Source organism: Bos taurus, chromosome 2 (assembly GCF_002263795.3).
Source record: "Bos taurus isolate L1 Dominette 01449 registration number 42190680 breed Hereford chromosome 2, ARS-UCD2.0, whole genome shotgun sequence".
Taxonomy (NCBI): Eukaryota; Metazoa; Chordata; class Mammalia; order Artiodactyla; family Bovidae; genus Bos; species Bos taurus.
Genome location: NC_037329.1, coordinates 28025072 through 28044254, shown reverse-complemented (window position 1 = coordinate 28044254; position 19183 = coordinate 28025072). Strand labels below are relative to the sequence as shown.

The 19183-nt window shown below is 42.0% G+C and overlaps 1 protein-coding gene and 1 pseudogene across 1 annotated transcript in view; one reads left to right on the top strand and one right to left on the bottom strand.

Annotated features, from left to right (window-relative positions):
• Positions 1-19183, bottom strand: part of STK39 (serine/threonine kinase 39) — a 323134-nt gene that overhangs the window by 148890 nt on the left and 155061 nt on the right. The gene's annotated exons all lie outside the window — the stretch shown is intronic.
• On the top strand, positions 3890-5295 carry LOC101901970 (tudor domain-containing protein 10-like; annotated as a pseudogene).

Below are 19183 nucleotides of genomic sequence, written 5' to 3'. Positions count from 1 at the left end.
TCAAACTGAAGTCCCAATAGAGCTTCACACTCCAATAGATGGCAACAAGCCTGGCACCTCTTTCCCCTCCTCAGCTTCCACCCTTCTCCCCATATGGCCTCAGTGTCTTTCCAGCATCTCCCTTGTGTGATTTGCTCCTCTCTCCATCATTCGCCAAGATCTTTCAACTCTGATGTTTTAATAGTGCTGACTCATGTCCTTTCCTCCCTACACCTCTGCCGTGGTCCTAGCTGAAACCCGCACTGACTCATGCCTCAAGGTCTTTAACAGCTTCTGCTGGCCCATGGCTCCTCCTTCAGGCTGCCCACGACTCTCCACTTTTCCAATCCAAATTCCACAGCTGCCTCCCTGCTTCCAGGGTGCCCCTCATTGGCTCCTCACACCTTAGAGCACCACCTCCAAAATCCATGGATTAGGACTCAAGGCTCTTCATATTCTGGACCTAAAGTGAAGTGAAGTCGCTCAGTCGTGTCCGACTCTTTGCAACCCCGTGGACTGTAGCCCACTAGGCTCCTCTGTCCATGGGATTCTCCAGGCAAGAATACTGGAGTGGGTTGCCATTTCCTTCTCCAGGGGATCTTCCCGACCCAGGGATCGAACCAAGGTCTCCTACATTGCAGGCAGACGCTTTACCCTCTGAGCCACCAGGGAAGATTCTGGACCTAATCCAACTTTAAAATCTCATTTTCTACTGCTTCTCTTCATTTTTTTATGCCTGATCATACAACTTACCTAGATCCTTCATTAAAAATGCAGACTGTCAGGTCCTACTCAAGACCAAATGAGGCAAAAACTCCCAGGATTCACTGTGACTAGCCAAAAAGGATGGATGTTTCGGGAGTGGGGAGGCACGTGCTCCGTGTGTGTGCATGTGTGTGTGCTTAGTCACTTCAGTGGTGTCTGACACTTCGCGACCCCGTGAACTGCAGCCCACCAGGTTCCTCTTTCCAGTGGTGGTGGAGTGGAAGGTTAAATAAACAGCCCAAAATAAGCTGATTTAATTATCTAAATTAATTTGTCTCCCATAGTATTGATAACTGCTCCTAAGATCAAATTATACTGGTGGTGGTTTAGCTGCTCAGTCATGTCCGACTCTTTGCAATCCCATGGACTGTAGCCCGCCAGGCTCCTCTGTCCACGGGATTCTCCAGGCCTAGAATACTGCAGTGGGTCGCCATTTCCTTCTCTAGGGAATTATATTGGTAGGGCAAGAGAAAGAAGAGGGGGGAAAAATGCTCAAATCCCCACTATTATCAGAAACCTTTACTGAGTCCTCTAGCCATGCTCTCCCTTTAATCACAAAACTCCCTTACAATTACCCATAATCTTTCCATATACATAAATGTCTACTACAAAGAGGAAGGAAATGCTTTTCTTGTCCTTGTCCCAATCATGATGACAATGAAATAATCAATTTTATTATCTGGGATAAAGCTCTTTAATCAATAAATGCTATTTTCCCAAGAAAAATAACTGAAGCAGAAACCTTAATGTGTATCTACTATGTTTTATTTTAAACATTAATTATATTATCTAACTGTTAAATATAGGGTTATAACATTAAGATTCATGTAGTTTTATATTTTTCACATCACAGAGAAGAATGTTTTTTAATCTAATTTCACTACAATACACATTTTAATGATATTGGTTGAGATTATTGGAGTATAAAATTGATTCACATTATAGAAAATTTGGGAAATAAAGAAAAGAACAAAGATGAAATTAGTATTTTTCCACTAGGTGACAGCACAACATAGCAGTTGCCAACCAAAGGGCTTTTGTATCAGACAGATTTGAGGCTAAGTTCCAACCCAACCACTCACTGGATATCAATACTCACCCTAAAGGTCCCTCTCTTCACTGGCAAAACTGAGTCACAACACCTACCTCATTAGGTTATAATGAGGACAAAGGAGACGACATGTATAAAACATTTTTAGTCCAGTGCTTCCAGATTTAGCAGGTGTTCAAAAAATGCTGCTTGGTCATGAATTCTACTCCAGAAAAAAACAAAAATTGGGCATGTCCTCAGCCTCAAGAACCCCCAGAAAATGAATCACTGTAGACTCTATCCAAATACAAGGAGTTTTAAAACCTGCCACAGACTTACCAATTTTCTTAGAAACATCCAGCCTGATATGACTATTTTTGGATATGTGAGCTCATCATTATGAACACAGTTAATAAATGAGTGGATGAAGATGGCATCAGGCCAGAACTGTTCTCTAAAGTCTCCATACAAGAAGAAAGATGTGGCACTCAGGTTATAATGTTATAATGAGATTTAAAGTATTAATGATACAATGTCTGAATTAAAGATAAACTCCCTTATGAGAACTTTTCTATATTTAAATTCTGAATTATACTCTTATAAATATCTTTGTTGAATCAGTGAGCATAGAAAAAATCTTGCAAAGGATATAATTGTGCCCCAAATGACCACAAGGGAGAGAGAACAAGCTATAAACTTATTATTGTAGGACCATGTCTTAATACATGCCTCTGTGTCCTTGACCTACTAAGCTTGGTTTCCTAACACCAGCCTTGGTTAAAGTTGACAAGTACCACCAAGTAGACCATTTCTCCAGCACTCAAAACTATCCAGGTGATACAATGCAACCAGAGATAACGTCTTTGAAAATGTTAGCATTCTACTACATCATTAAAGAGAGAAAGAAAGTAACGCTAAGTCATGTCCAACTCTTGTGATCCCATGAACTGTGGCCTGCCAGGCTCCTCTGTACATGGGATTCTCCAGGCAAGAATATTAGAGTAGGTTGCCATTTCCTTCTCCAGGAGAACTTCCTGACCCAGGAATTGAACCCAAGTCTCCCACATTGCAGGCAAATGCTTTACCAACTGAGCTATAAGGGAAGCCCACTACATCATTGCTGACTGCTTTTTAATGACACAAAAATTCTTCCATATCTATCTGAAACAGAAATACTCCTTCCAAAAATATACATGCACATAAGTATTCATGTGTCTATACCACATTTTCACTAAATCACATGCATTTTCAGATCCTCTTCACAGAGGAGTCCTCCTTATGTAGGTTCCACAGAACAGACACATTGCCCAGCTTGTTGATCCCTGAATTCCAGAACCTTGGACCCTAACTGGCACACTTTAGATGTCCAACCAAGAGCAGTAGAATGAAAGAAGTCATACAGTCAGTAAATGCTTGAATTTATGCCAGAATTTATGTCCAATGATTCTGCTTTGCAATATGCGATAGAATCATGGTCAATAAAGGTGCTAAATTCAGCATTTACTGAGTTCTTCCTGTATGCTTTTCATTTTACAAACCTGTCTCCAACACCTACAAGAGCTGTGCAAATAGGTACAATGGATAAGAGTCTCAAAAATAAGAGCCTCATCAAAGCTGAATTATAATATTTATTGGAAGTCTCACAGCAAGCTAACACTAACCCTTTCTCAAAATTCATGTAGAGTAATTGAAACAACTGTGTAAGACAACCCGAAGTCCTCACCAGATTTATTCATCTTTACTCTTCAAGTATCCCAACCTAGAATAGTGGCTAGCATATTGTAAGCATCAACAAATGTTTGATCTTTTTTATCAAGTGCACTTATTTTAATAATCGAAATAAATATTTGTTGCAAAGGAAAGAGGGCATGAGAAAGGACAACTGTTAAGTATACACTCAAGGTACACTTGAATTTTCTCATTCAAGGTCTGCACAATCATTGTTATCTAGTATCTTTTATTTCCTCTTACAGGAAGATTAGAAATCTCCACCTATCACAAGGTGATTTTGAAACTACACCTATTGGACTTCATCACATGCTATCTTGGCTAGTTTATCATGGCAACAAGACTGTGGGCCTGCTGCCTCCCAGATGCTGAACCTGAGGGGTGGATATGCCTTGTCCTCCTGACTGGGATACCATCAAGGACACGTTCTCAGTAGACCATTTGCAGCAACATGGATATGACAGTAGATGAAATAAGTCAGAAGGAGAAAGACAAATACCACATGACATCACTTATATGTGGGATCGAAACTACGACACAGGTGAACTTATTTACAAAACAGAAACTGGCTCACAGACATACAGCACAGACTTGTGGCTGCCAAGGTGGACGGCAGGTGGGGGAGTGATGGATTGGGAGTTTGGAATTAGCAGATGCAAACTATTACCGGGTTGGCCACAAAGTTCATTCAGATTCTTACGTAAGATATTACAGAAAAACCCAAAGGAACTTTGTGGCCAACCCAATATATATAGAATGGATAAATAACAAAACCCTACTGTACAGCATGGGGAACAATAGTCAATATCCTATAATAAACCATAACAGAAAAGAATATGAGAAGAATATATATACACACATAATATTCTGAGGAGGAAATCCAATGCCTTCTAAAGGACTTCAGCCCTCTCCCTGTCCACAGAGTCCAGAATGGCTGCACACGCTTCGCGTTCATAGATCTGGGCTCTGTGCACAGACTGCACTTGCAATCCAGGTACCGAATGGGAAGCACTGCCACAAACGAAAGTTGTACGTGAATCCCGACAACAGGTCTCCCAAGAGGACCCCTGCCGTGACTGAGCGGCCCCATGCACTGCCGATTTTGGAGACGCCCTCTGCTCAAAGATTTGCCAGAACCACTGCTTGTCCACAGCTCACTCCTAAGGCTTCTGGTGAGCCCTGTGAGACAGAGAAACCCAAGACAAGCTTCTCTGCAGTTCCCATGGAAATGAGAGGGTCCTTCTTGGTGCTGCTCCTGAGGGAATGTTTCCGAGACCTGGGCTGGCTGGCCACCATCCCCAGCATCAGCAGGGAGGTGGGGCTGCTGGTGACCAGTACTGTCCCTCAAACCCCCTTCTTCTGGGCCACGCACATCACCGAGACTCTGCAGCAGAACATGCAGGCCCTGTTCAGCGCCCTGGCCAAGGCGGAGCAGCAGCAGACCTACCTGCACGACTTGGCAGTACATCACAGGACCCCCGGTCTGGCGAGTACCACCTGGGCGATTAGGGACGAGCCTAGAACAGGTGCAGGGTGCTGGACCATGTGGACTCCTGGGCAGTGGTCATATTCGTGGATTTTGGCCAGTCAGCCACCATCCTGGTGCAGTCCCTGCACAGCCTGGACAGTGACGACTTCTGGACCATCCCCCCACTTCCACCCTACTTAGCCATTCATGCTGGAGAAAGGTATTTTGAGTTTGAATCAGGTTACCCAGCACATCCTTGAAGGGAAAATCACCAGTGCTTTGAACTTGGGAGTCGCACATCCTGAAGTCTGAAGAGTTTAAGTGACGTGGCTACAATCAGCAAGTTCCCTCTCCCATCTAGGTTCTGCCCGCCCTGCCCTTTTACTCTTGAGGTCCTGGGGGTGAAAAAGGTCACAGTGGTGCCTAGAACTGATTGGATTTCCCTTTGCCTTCCCCTGGCTCACTTCTCCATGTGTCATGTGTCTTCACCGCGAACATCTGAACCAAACAGGGAGGCTTCCATGAGGTTGAAAGTCTGATGTGGCCAGTGTATTCTCTCCTGTCTCTTCTTTGTACCCCTAGAGCATAATCTAAGTTGCCCTGACAGATTCTGGAGAATGGAGAGGCCCATTGCTTTATTTTCCTGGCATCCCATTGTAGAATCAGGTAGGGAGCATCTAAACCCTGATCTATCAGCTTGGTGAATAAATGTTGGCATGCTTCACACACAAAGAAAAATTTCACTGGATTGAGAATATCAGGTTGATAACAAGCTTCATAATTTCTTCATGTCACAATGACTTGGCAATATCCAGATGCAGAGGCCAAAAAAAAAAAAACTTTAAAAAGTGATATAAACATTAAAAAAAACTGTAATAGGAAACCAAAATTTCATTTTATACCGACTCTACTTGTTACCAAGAAACCTTGAGAGACGATGGAGAAACCTCCAATGCTTTTGATTGCCCAGCGTATTTTGAGAGAGAAGTTTGGAAAGTGAAATGGCCAAAGACAGCCTGCATGGAGAAAAAGTTAAAAAGCTGAGAGCCTGGAAACTCTGAGGCAGGCTAATCAGTCTCTGAAAAGTCAATAGCAGACAGAGCCATGAATCAATTAAAGCAGTTCATCATGGCTAATTGAAAAATTTGCTGACTCTTTCAAGGTTTATATTGCATCCACAATTGGGAAACTCAAAAGTCTTTTTACAGTGGCAAGGTTCAAGGCCAAATGAAAGTCATCTGAAGTCAAAATAATCCAAGACTATGTTAGATGGAGCCACAGGGCCTCTACAGCTGCTCTCCTGTAGAAGGAGAGAACTCTGATTTACTTCTAGGAGAACTGGGCTCTGGGTTAGGCCGGGGAGCCACCCGATCCAGGATAAGGTGTTTCAAACAGTTTCATCACTTGTTCGAAAAAGAAAAGCCTACCTTTATTGAGTATTTACCTAGTATACGGCTTATTTCACTACACTAAGAACTTCGCTGTGCATTATCCTGTGTGTGTGTGCATGTGGCCATATACATATAGCTTTGGTGGTGGTTTAGTCACTAAGTCATATCTGACTCTTGTGACCCCATCGACTGTAGCCTGCCAGGCTCCTCTGTCCATGGCATTCTCCAGGCAAGAATACTGCAGTGGGTTGCCATTTCCTTCTCTTTAGATATAATTCACCTATGACACAATTCATCTATTTAAAAAGTATAAGTCATAGAGCAACCATCACCACAATCAATTTTAGGCAAATGTTATCACCCCCCAAAGAAACTCCATGTCCAGTAGCAGTTATTCCCTATTTCCTGCACAGCCTCCAGTCCTAGACAATCACTCATCTACTTTCTGTCTCGAATCACTTGCCTTTTCTGGGCATTTCACCTAAACAGAAACATGCAGTACACTGCCCTTTTTTCCATTCATTAGCTGATGACATTTGGGTTGTTTCCAATTTGGGCACTTAAGAATAATGCTGCCATGAACATTTGTGTACAAGTTCTGGTGTTTTCTCCTCACCACATATCTGAGTGGCATTTCTGGATCATGTGTTAAGTTCTGAGGATTTCCCGAAGCAGCTGCCCATTTTACATGCCCATCAGGAGTGTCTGAGGCTTCCAATGGCCCCACATCCTCACTAAAGCGTGTTGCATCGGTCTTCCTGGTTACAGCCATCCTCCTGGGCACCAGGTGGGGTCTCACTGTTCTGATTTACACCTCCCCCTCTAGCATCACCTCACTTAATCCTCATGGCAATCCCATGAGGTAAGAACCAGCCCTCACTCCTGTTTGGTACACAAAGAAACTGTGGCTCGGAGAGCAGAAGCAACTGGCTGAAGTTTCTGGTCGTGTGCAGACTCGGCGCCCCGCAGAGCCCCCTTAAGAGCACGACACATCTGCAAGGCCTCACACCATCCTAAGGAGGGAGAACCGGATGACCTCCTAAAGGCCTTTCCAGATGGGAAATTCTACTTCATGAATTCACACTGCGTAAGTCTCTTCTCTAGGTGCACTGTCACTTGGGCCCCCAAATCAGTAACATCTGAACTTCTTCTGAATAGGAGGGTTGTGTTCTAATCATAATAAGATGAGGTTACAACCCAACGTGCCAGCTCAAGGCCAAATCTGAGGCCAACTGGAGTGAGTACACAGGACTTAATCTTGTGACTGAACCATACCAAACTGCCCACATGCAACTCTTCTAGAACATCAAAGATGGCAATTTCATCTTGTGTGTATTTCGTGAACTAACCTTACTCTTGGCTTTCTATTACTTTCTTACCCTCAGTTTCCCTTTACCTCCTTTTAGTCATCTACCAAATAAATTTTATCTGGTCAATTGTTTGCATCTTTGCAAAATATCTCAATCTTTTCTGAAATCAAGTGGAGTAGTAAAGAAATAAACATACCAAAGTGTTTTCAAGTAAGCTTCAAAATAGCCCACAGCTGCAGCCTCTTTCATCAGATTGTGTACTTTCCTAAGCAAACTGTTCTCCAAGAAACAGAAAACACTGCTCCTCTCTGTACCTTGACAGGAGAGAAAATGCTTTTATGATATTCTAAATTAGACAAGCTTCCCTAAATAGTTTATGGAAGGAGAAAGACAGGTACTCACTGCCCAGCAGGAAGAAAGGCAGAGAGCAATGATTCATTTGTACACTCACAAATACATGCAAAGGTTGTTTCTCCTGGAGTACCTCTTTGAGATTTTTTTCCTTTGATTTATGTGTAATATTTCATGATACTTTTTGATGACTGAATGCTGTACTGAAGGCCACAGCTAACTATTAGAATTTGACAGGTGTCTAGGAAAATATTCAACACTGCTTTAAATTTTCTTCTCTTCTAAAGGTAATTATTTAGATCCCATAAGGTATATCCATGCTTTAATGCAGTTCTTTCATTTCCAAGACTTTACCTTATCTCAAGAGATCATCACACTAGTACTGACAGATGCATTGACCCAGAGAGAAAACTACAAGCCACAAGTGTCCATCAGTTCAGTACTGCTTAAATGAACTAAGCTGTGTGAGTGTAGAAACTACGATACAGCTGTTAACAATTAGAATGCTACCAGGTGACATGGGAGAAGATACAAATTTTTTATTGAAGAAAACCAAGGTACTTCATCACTGGAATAGTGTGAGGTCATGTGTAAAATGGTACATCACATCTATCTGTATATTTATTCATAAGCAGGATGGATGTGTAACAACACATCAAGAGTAGTTATCACTGGGCAGTGACAGGTCAGGGAGTTTTTCTACATCTGGCGCTTTTCATTTTTTTCTCATAAAAAGCAGATGTTATTAGCTTTTAACTGAAACACTGTATCTGTTTTTGTCAGAAGCTTAGAAAAGAAGCCCACAATGTGCAGAGCACTGTCCTAGGCAGTAAGAAGTACACAAAATGTGAAAATGAAAGCTAAGAACCCTCAACCTGCTGATAATCTGGCTGGAAAGGTCAGACTTTGCAAAAGAAGCAATTCAGTTGCAAGCAGCATGAGATGGAGCTTCAAAAGGGAGTCGAGTGTGCACATGCCATAAATCAGAAAAGAAGAGCAACAGCAAACTGTGCAACTGTGAGCCCATAAGAGAGAAGGGTTTCCTGAGTGTTTGGGAAGGATTTGTGAAGGTGTAGAGTGGAAGGAGAAGAGGGTGACAGAGGATGAGATGGTTGGATGGCATCACCAACTCAATGGACATGAGTTTGAGCAAGCTCCAGGAGATATTAAAGGACAGGCAAGCCTGGCATGCTGCAGTCCACCAGGTCACAAAGAGTCAGACATGACTGAGCAGCTGAACTCAGTCCTCAGAGTGGAAGGAATAGAAGGAAAGGATGTTTTGAGAAAGTTAGGAAACAGGTGAAAATCTTTATCCTATTTACCAGGACCACTAATTAGTTTAGCTGAAGCCTAGCATCCTGACTGCAGAGTAATGAGAGATGAGAGTTTTAAAAACCACAATGATTTAGAAGATGACTGGGTGATATCTACCCACGATATATACACATACACCCTCTGACCCTGTATTTCTGAGTATTTAGCCTACAGAAAAACTTAAAATACATGCAAACATGACATGTATACACCAAAAATTAATGAAACGATGTTTGTATGGCAAAAGTTTGCAAGCATCCAGATTTCCAATAATCGGGAACTGGATAAATGAATCATATGTCTTGTAAAAGAATATTAGGTAGCAATACAAAAGGATGGGGAAGTTGTATACACACATGGGAATAAATTCAGTGAAAAAACCCAAGATAAAGAACCGTATAACATGTTGCCTTTCTGCATTAAAACGGGTGAAAACTGGGACTGTGTGTTCACACTGGGCAGATAAACAACATATGAAAAACGATTTTAAAAAGGTGACTCTGGCAGAGGTTACGTAGGTTGGATGTTCAAAGTGCTCCTTCGTTATAACTTCCAGAAAACTCATTAGTATGAGAATGAAAGGGAACTCAGTCCACCCTAGTGATTCCGAAGAACTTCAGACCGCTTCCCATGCTCTCCTGCAACCTGATATTCAGTAGGAACAACATGTGGCCTAGGCTCCACTAGGGACAACATAACTCAACGATTGAGCAATCTGCACACAGCTCCAGACCGTGTCGGTACCCTGAAGTCATCTTACGAAACAATGAAAGCCAGCAGATTAGACCTCAGAAAGGCAGGTGGCTGCCTTGTTTCAGTGGGCACACTTCAGAAAATCCCCACAGTATGATGTTATCTAATTGGCTTAGAAATAAGAGGTCTTGGAAAAGGGAATCTGGGCTTTTAAAGTCAATTTCAAATGCAAGCTTAAGCTGACAGAGTGCAGCTGTAAAACCTGGAAAATGAAAGGGAAAATTTTAAATAAGCAAACGCCATTTCTTTGAGGAGCTTATATCTACAAGGAATACCAGTCATGTTGGAGAGGGATTGTGTGGAGATGATCACATTTAATTGAGATTTTTAAAGCCAGGATTTGCAGGCTTCATAACCAAAAGGGCAAAACTTTGTGTGAGTAATGACTCCAATTCTGGGAGAAATGTAATCGGCCGGGCCCTACTGAAGGGCTGTGTTGATTCCAGAACCTCAGGCTAGCACTGAAATTCAAGATAAGAATTGCATCTTCCTCTAAAGAACAATGATGGTTTCATGGAAGGCAGTGTTGCCGTGCAGTCTTAGTGTACAGACCTTGAAAAGAGTAATAGATCCTGACGCCAATATATTTGTAAAGTAACAACATATAATGTGGAGGCAGGAATGAACACTATTTTTAAGCATCAGCTTTAGAGTCAGACTGCCTCTATACACATCCCTACACTTACACTTTAACAGCTGTCAGACTCCCCATAAATTACTTACATTCTATGCACCTCAGTCTCTCATCTGCAATATGGAGACAGAATAGTACCGGCCTTGTAAGGATTTTGTAATGATACAATGAGAAAATATCAGTCAGGCACTTAGCACAGTATTTGCCTAAATTAAGCTCAACAGAGATTAGCTATCATGGTTAGTATTCGTGTTACTATTATTGCTGTTACCAGTACTTCCTCTCCGAGAGCTATACATATGTTAGAACTAACACTCAGAAGAACAAACTATATCCAGATTAAGTTACATCTAGGTTGAAGCTTAAACTATAATCCAGAATTACATGGAATAAATACATAATACAAAACTCACTCAGAAAAATTAAAGAACCATTTTTTGATAATCTACTGTTTTGACAACAGATGGATCATCTGGAGAAGGGCAGTTGCTTCACAGTAACACAGCCTTAAACATAAAAAAATTATCTCAGTTATTTTACCATATACATCTACTCAGCATTAATGGCACAGCTGACAAAATATCTTAAAAATAACCATTAGTTAACTTCAGGGCAATTAAACAGAACATCAGAAGTGACTACGATTTTAACCTCAGGTCTTATTGTCAGATATTCTACACTTTGCTTTTTTCTCATTTTAATTCCCAGATGAATCATTTCACAACACGATGAATCAGTTTTTTACGAACCCATGGGTCTTGGACTGAACCTCCTATAGGAAAATCTTCTGAAAGGTTTTAGGAATCTGGAGCTTTCCAGAATGATGACTCACCTCACTTACCTGCCTACTTAAAAGAAGAAAGCATCTGTCCTAAAAGACATTAGGGATAACTATACTTTGTGTATTGAACTAAAACCCAAAAAGATGTCCTTTTCATTACAGGGGACTGGAATGCAAAAGTATGAAGTCAAGAAACACCTGGAGTAACAGGCAAATTTGGCCTTGGATTACAGAAAGAAGCAGGGCAAAGGCTAATAGAGTTTTGACAAGAGAACTCACTGCTCATAGCAAAGACCCTCTTCCAATAACACAAGAGAAGATTCTACACGTGGACATCACCAGATGGTCAACATTGAAATCAGATTGATTATGTTCTTTGCAGCCAAAGATGGAGAAGCTCTATACAGTCAGCAAAAACAAGACTGGGAGCTGACTGTGGCTCAGATCATGAACTTCTCATTGCCAAATTCAGACTTAAATTGAAGAAAGTAGGGAAAACCACTAGACCATTCAGGTATGACCTAAATCAAATCCTTTACGATTATACAGTGGAAGTGAGAAATAGATTTAAGGGACTAGATCTGATAGACAGAGTGCCTGATGAACTATAGACAGAGGCTCGTGACATTGTACAGAAGACAGAGATCAAGACCATCCCCATGGAAAAGAAATGCAAAAAAGCAAAATGGCACTCTGAGGAGGCCTTACAAATAGCTGTGAAAAGAAGAGAAGCAAAAAGCAAAGGAGAAAAGGAAAGATATAAGCATCTGAATGCAGAGCTCCAAAGAATAGAAAGCAGAGATAAGAAAGCCTTCCTCAGCGATCAATGCAAAGAAATAGAGGAAAACAACAGAATGGGCAAGACTAGAGATCTCTCCAAGAAAATTAGAGATACCAAGGGAACATTTCATACAAAGATGGGCTCGATAAAGGACAGTAATGGTATGGACCTAACAGAAGCAGAAGATAGTATGAGGTGGCAAGAATACACAGAAGAACTATACAAAAAAAAAACTTCACGACCCAGATAATCACGATGGTGTGATCACTGACCTAGAGCCAGACATCCTGGAATGAGAAGTCAAGTGGCCCTTAGAAAGCATCACTACGAACAAAGCTAGTCGAGGTGATGGAATTCCAGTTGAGCTATTTGAAATCCTGGAAGATGATGCCGTGAAAGTGCTGCACTCAATATGCCAGCAAATTTGGAAAATTCAGCAGTGGCCACAGGACTGGAAAAGGTCAGTTTTCATTCCAATCCCAAAGAAAGGCAATGCCAAGGAATGCTCAAACTACCACACAATTGCACTCATCTCACACGCTAGTAAAGTAATGCTCAAAATTCTCCATGCCAGGCTTCAGCAATATGTGAACCGTGAACTTCCAGATATTCAAGCTGGTTTTAGAAAAGGCAGAGGAACCAGAGATCAAATTGCCAACATCCGCTGGATCATGGAAAAAGCAAGGGAGTTTCAGAAAAACATCTATCTCTGCTTTATTGACTATGCCAAAGCCTTCGACTGGGTGGATCACAATAAACTGTGGAAAATTCTGAAAGAGATGGGAATACCAGACCACCTGACCTGCCTCTTGAGAAATCTGTATGCAGGTCAGGAAGCAACAGTTAGAATGGGACATGAAACAACAGACTGGTTCCAAATAGGAAAAGGAGTACGTCAAGGCTGTGTATTGTCACCCTGTTTATTTAACTTATATGCAGAGTACATCATGAGAAACGCTGGACTGGAAGAAACACAAGCTGGAATCAAGATTGCCGGGAGAAATATCAATAACCTCAGATATGCAGATGACACCACTCTTATGGCAAAAAGTGAAGAAGAACTAAAGACCCTCTTGATGAAAGTGAAAGAGGAGAGTGAAGAAGTTGGCTTAAAGAAAAAGATCATGGCATCTGGTCCCATCATTTCATGGCAAATAGATGAGGAAACAGTGGAAACAGTGTCAGACTTTATTTTTCTGGGCTCCAAAATCACTGCAGATGGTGATTGCAGCCATCAAATTAAAAGATGCTTACTCCTTGGAAGGAAAGTTATGATGAACCTAGACAGCATATTAAAAAGCAGAGACATAACTTTGCCAACAAAGGTCCGTCTAGTCAAGGCTATGGTTTTTCCAATGGTCATGTATGGATGTGAGAGTTGGACTGTGAAGAAGGCTGAGCGCCGAAGAATTGATGCTTTTGAATTGTGGTGTTGGAGAAGACTCTTGAGAGTCCCTTGGACGGTAAGGAGGTCCAACCAGTCCATCTTAAAGGAGATCAGTCCTGGGTGTTCATTGGAAGGACAGATGCTAAAGCTGAAACTCCAATACTTTGGCTACCTCATGTGAAGAGTTGAGTCATTGGAAAAGACTCTGATGCTGGGAGGGATTGGGGGAGCAGGAGGAGAAGGGGACGACAGAGGATGAGATGGCTGGGCGGCATCACTGACTCGATGGACCTGAGTTTGAGTGAACTCCGGGAGTTGGTGATGGACAGGGAGGCCTGGCATGCTGCGATTCATGGGGTCGCAAAGAGTCAGACACGACTGAGCGACTGAACTGAATTGAACGGATACTTTGTGTGTGGCATATACGTGTTTGTGGGCCTCTGTAAAGCACTTAAATGCAGAATTATTAACCTCTCTGTCTGATTATTTTCATCTTTCTATCTGCCTGTGTTGCATTCTTGGTAATTTCTTCAGTTTACCAGTTGTTTTTTCATCTGTGTCTAATTTTCAAAAATTTTTTCATCTAAGACCTTCCACTGATGATTTTTGTTTATTTCTCTTACTTTAACAGTTATAAAATTCATATCTAAAATATGTTTATTTTTCAGATCTGCTGATCATTTTTGATATTTTGTTCTTTTTCAGGATTCTATTTTCTATTTCTTTAAATATTTTATATACAGTCTTTTTAAATAGAAAGCATAATATAATTCCCATATCTGAATTTCTTTGGGGTGGCAGCTAAATTACTTATTTTTAATGTTTTATTTTTATTTGGAGGAAAGTGTTCCTTCAAAGAGTATTTGTGTTTGCTTCTACCAGAAATCAAGAGGCACCAACTACATTTTACCCATCTTCCAAGTCAGGAGTTTATCAGCTAAATTCAGGAGTCCTGGGCTCAACTTTTAGTTGTCAAACTTCAAAATAAATTAAACTCAGTGCACAGGCTAAACAAACATGGGTTAGCTCTCTTCCCTTGTTGCTGCAGAGTTAATACAGTCATTCACCCTCACAGGTCACACCCACCTACCTTTCAACCTCCAGCTGTTTCTTTTCCCCTGTTTTTGGATCCTTATATAATTGTCTTCACTTTCTTTGAACCCAGAAATGCAGTATAATCTATGCTTAAGGTAGGATCCCATTATTGGGATACTCATTTTATTTCTCAGATACACACAGTAAGGGGAAAATATGCTCTAAAATAAGAAAAATTCACTCCAAAAATTAGTGATTTTCCCTTTATAAATTCAAAGGGAAGTTTTCAGTATTTATTTGAATTCCCCTTTTATATTATTCTGTATTTTCTAAGCTTCTTGGAAGTTTAAATGTAACATGTGATGTCAGACCTTGCACCATGCTCAATTCCAACAGAAAGAAACAAACCTGCCCTGTTCCCTCCAAACACTGGTAAGAAATAAGAAATAAATAGTCATTACAGGAGGGTTGAAAGACATCTGGCCCAACTTCCCAGTGGAGTCAAAAATCAATCTCACCACATTCATTCATTTGGCCAGCATCTACGAAGCAGGGAGTTTGTCACAGAACATGGTAAGCAGTGAAGATGGCCAAGTAAGACGGTCCCTGCTCCTCAATGAAGCTTTAACCTACTAATTCATCTTATTTTCGTCAGCTGGCTTCAGTATATCCAATATAAAAAGAAATAGCACTAAACCAGCAGCCAACAGCAGTGATCCAGATCTTGGTCACTGATTGAAAAATCCATTAAATCTCCAGAGAACTCAATATCTGGTCTCTACACCAGGAGGACAGGTTCAGGCCAGCAGTCTCCATGAACTCCAAAGCTTTCTCAAAATCTCCTATACCAAAATTTTAAACTTCCAGATGAAGTTTTTTGTTTGTTTGTTTGTTTTTTGATGGTTCACAGAATTTTAATATTCAGTAGTTTGGATGATTACATCACAAACTAGTCACCTTATGGCACATGTAGAAAATAACAATATTTATACAGCTCACGGGATGACATGCTAGACTGATTTACAGCAACTGGCCCCAGAACACCAGCCATCCCAAGCCCTGCTCAACTGCCCTGAGTGATGGGGTGATCAGGAGCATGGCTCATCGGTCACCCACTCACCGTCCACTGCTGTGCTCTGGCCACTGGTCGGGAAGCGCTGGTGGAGATGACAGCTAGGGTCTCTTCCAGTCCTGTGGGTCCTTCATGGTTTTAATTCCAGTCTATTTAACCTCTGGACAGTTTCCACTGTTAGAAACTCTCCTATAGTGTGAGCCCACGGCTATTTCCTGACCTTCTCTTCACTGCCCAGATATGAACTCCCCAACAACTCTGCACGTGGGTATGCCAAAGGCTCATCCATCCATCCTGCCACCTCAACATGTGAGACTGCCCCCACGCCTTCTTATATTATGCACTGAAGAAACCAGCATTAGGAGGAAGGCAGAAACTGGTACCTAATAACGCCAGTAAAATGAGAGCACTCTCAAGACAGAAGGCCCACTTGAATAGGGAATACAAGATCTATTAAGCAACACCACAAGACACCAGTTTAAGAAGACATCGAAGCCCTGCTTCACAGGGATAGCCCAGTGAGCAAGTGATGGGATGCTGCTAAGATAGGTCCTACAAGCAACAACCATAAGGGGCTGCTCCAGCAGAGTTCAGAGTATAAATGACACAGAGGAAGGGACCACATACCCCAAAGGTGAGTAAGAAAAAGGAGCATTTTAGTTGTGTGGCTAAATAATTGGCAGTGGGGGGGGGGGGAAGGACTATTAATTTTTTGTGAAGTGAGCTTAGCAATATAATTTCCTTTCAAACCTGAGACAGACCAGAAGACTTGTCTCAATCCCCAGTATAACCATTGACTGACCTGCTTATGAAAATTGCAGAGTCCTGGGTCAGGGCCCCAGACCCACTGAATGCTGATCTCTGGTTAAGGAGCCTGGGTATCTGGGTATCAGATCAACTAGGTAGTAAGCTTCTGTAAGGAAAAATGACCAAGAATATCACTCAAGGTGGTGAATAAGAGAAAAGCAAGAGGCTCCCAGGAAGTACCATCCTATCACGGGAAGCTTCAGTGGGGGAGGCTGGCTTAGAAGTCATTTATTTCACAAAACTTTTACTTTATTCTAACAGATAAACTCATTATAGCTGTTAAAAATACATTAAATAGGGAAGCTTTCCAACTGTAACTTAAATTTTCGTAAGTAAACACAGGAACTAGAAATTGTAATATTAAAACAGGAACAAATAATAGAGTTCCAGTCAAACTTCAGTAATCTGAAGTCCTCAAGGAAACTAGAAAGACTGCGTGTGTTGTCAGAAGAACAGTTTTATTTGAAGAAAAAGGGTTAGCAGCTGAGGTTCTACAGAGACAGGAAGAGGGAAGGAAACAGAGGGATCCAATTCACTAACCTTAGACTTTAATTTCCTTGAGAAAATAAAAGTCAATCCTCACATGACATTTAAATACTTCCTCCTGCTCACTCGTGGAATACACCCTCCTTCCTTACAAAACGTCCCCTGATGCACAGCGAGGGAAGGAGATGAAGGCACAGGCAGTAATGAATCCCTGCTATGTTACAGATGCTGTAAAAGCATCTGATAGGATAAACTGTCACATTTAAATGTCACAAAACTCTTGAAGTTTGGGAAGGTGAGAAAAGCAATGCTCCGAGAACCTGAGTGACTCCCCCAAGGTTTAACATCAGCCAGGGGGCAGCCAGGGGGAAGTATAATCTCAAGCCTATACTTTTTAAAAGACATGCTATGGGACTGCCCTGGTGGCTCAGTGGTAAAGAATCCATCTGCCAATGTAGGAGACGTGGGTTCGATCCCTGATCCAGGAAGATCCCACGTGCTGCCAAGCAACTAAACCCAGGCACCACAACCGTAGAGGCTGTGCTCTAGAGCCTACGTGTCACAACTACTGAAGCCCAAGTGCCCTAGAGCCTGTGCTTCGCAACAAGAGGTGCCGCTGTAATGAGAAGCCCATGCGTCACACACAGAGAATAGCCCCCATGGGCCCAGATCAGATCAGTCGCTCAGTCATGTCCGACTCTCTGCGACCCCATAAATCGCAGCACACCAGGCCTCCCTGTCCATCACCAACTCCCAGAGTTCACTCAGACTCACGTCCATCGAGTCAGTGATGCCATCCAGCCATCTCATCCTCTGTCGTCCCCTTCTCCTCCTGCCCCCAATCCCTCCCAGCATCAGAGCCTTTTCCAATGGGTCAACTCTTCGCATGAGGTGGACAAAGTACTGGAGTTTCAGCTTTAGCATCATTCCTTCCAAAGATATCCCAGGACTGGATCTCCTTCAGAATGGACTGGTTGGATCTCCTTGCAGTCCAAGGGACTCTCAAGAGTCTTCTCCAACACCACAGTTCAAAAGCATCGATTCTTCGGCGCTCAGCCTTCTTCACAGTCCAACTCTCACATCCATACATGACCATTAGAAAACCCATAGCCTTGAATAGATGAACCTTTGTTGAACCTTTGTTGGCAAAGTAATGTCTCTGCTTTTGAATATGCTATCTAGGTTGATCATAACTTTCCTTCCAAGGAGTAAGCGTCTTTTAATTTCATGGCTGCAGTCACCATCTGCAGTGATTTTGGAGCCCAGAAAAATAAAGTCTGACACAGTTTCTACTGTTTCCCCATCTATTTCCCATGAAGTGATGGGACCGGATGCCATTATCTTCGTTTTCTGAATGTTGAGCTTTAAGCCAACTTTTTCACTCTCCTCTTTCACTTTCATCAAGAGGGTCTTTAGTTCCTCTTCACTTTCTGCCATAAGGGTGGTGTCATCTGCATATCTGAGGTTATTGATATTTCTCCCGGCAATCTTGATTCCAGCTTGTGTTTCTTCCAGTCCAGCGTTTCTCATGATGTACTCTGCATATAAGTTAAATAAACAGGGTGACAATATACAGCCTTGACGTACTCCTTTTCCTATTTGGAACCAGTCTGTTGTTTCATGTCCAGTTCTAAATGTTGCTTCCTGAGCTGCATACAGATTTCTCAAGAGGCAGGTCAGGTGGTCTGGTATTCCCATCCCTTTCAGAATTTTCCACAGTTTATTGTGATCCACACAGTCGAAGGCTTTGGCATAGTCAATAAAGCAGAGAGAGATGTTTTTCTGGAACTCTCTTGCTTTTTCCATGATCCAGCAGATGTTGGCAATTTGATCTCTGGTTCCTCTGCCTTTTCTAAAACCAGCTTGAATATCTGGAAGTTCATGGTCCACATATTGCTGAAGCCTGGCTTGGAGAATTTTGAGCATTACTTTACTAGCATGTGAGATGAGTGCAATTGTGCGGTAGTTTGAGCATTCCTTGGCATTGCCTTTCTTTGGGATTAGAATGAAAACTGACCTTTTCCAGTCCTGTGGCCACTGCTGAGTTTTCCAAATTTGCTGGCATATTGAGTGCAGCACTTTCACAGCATCATCTTTCAGGATTTGGAATA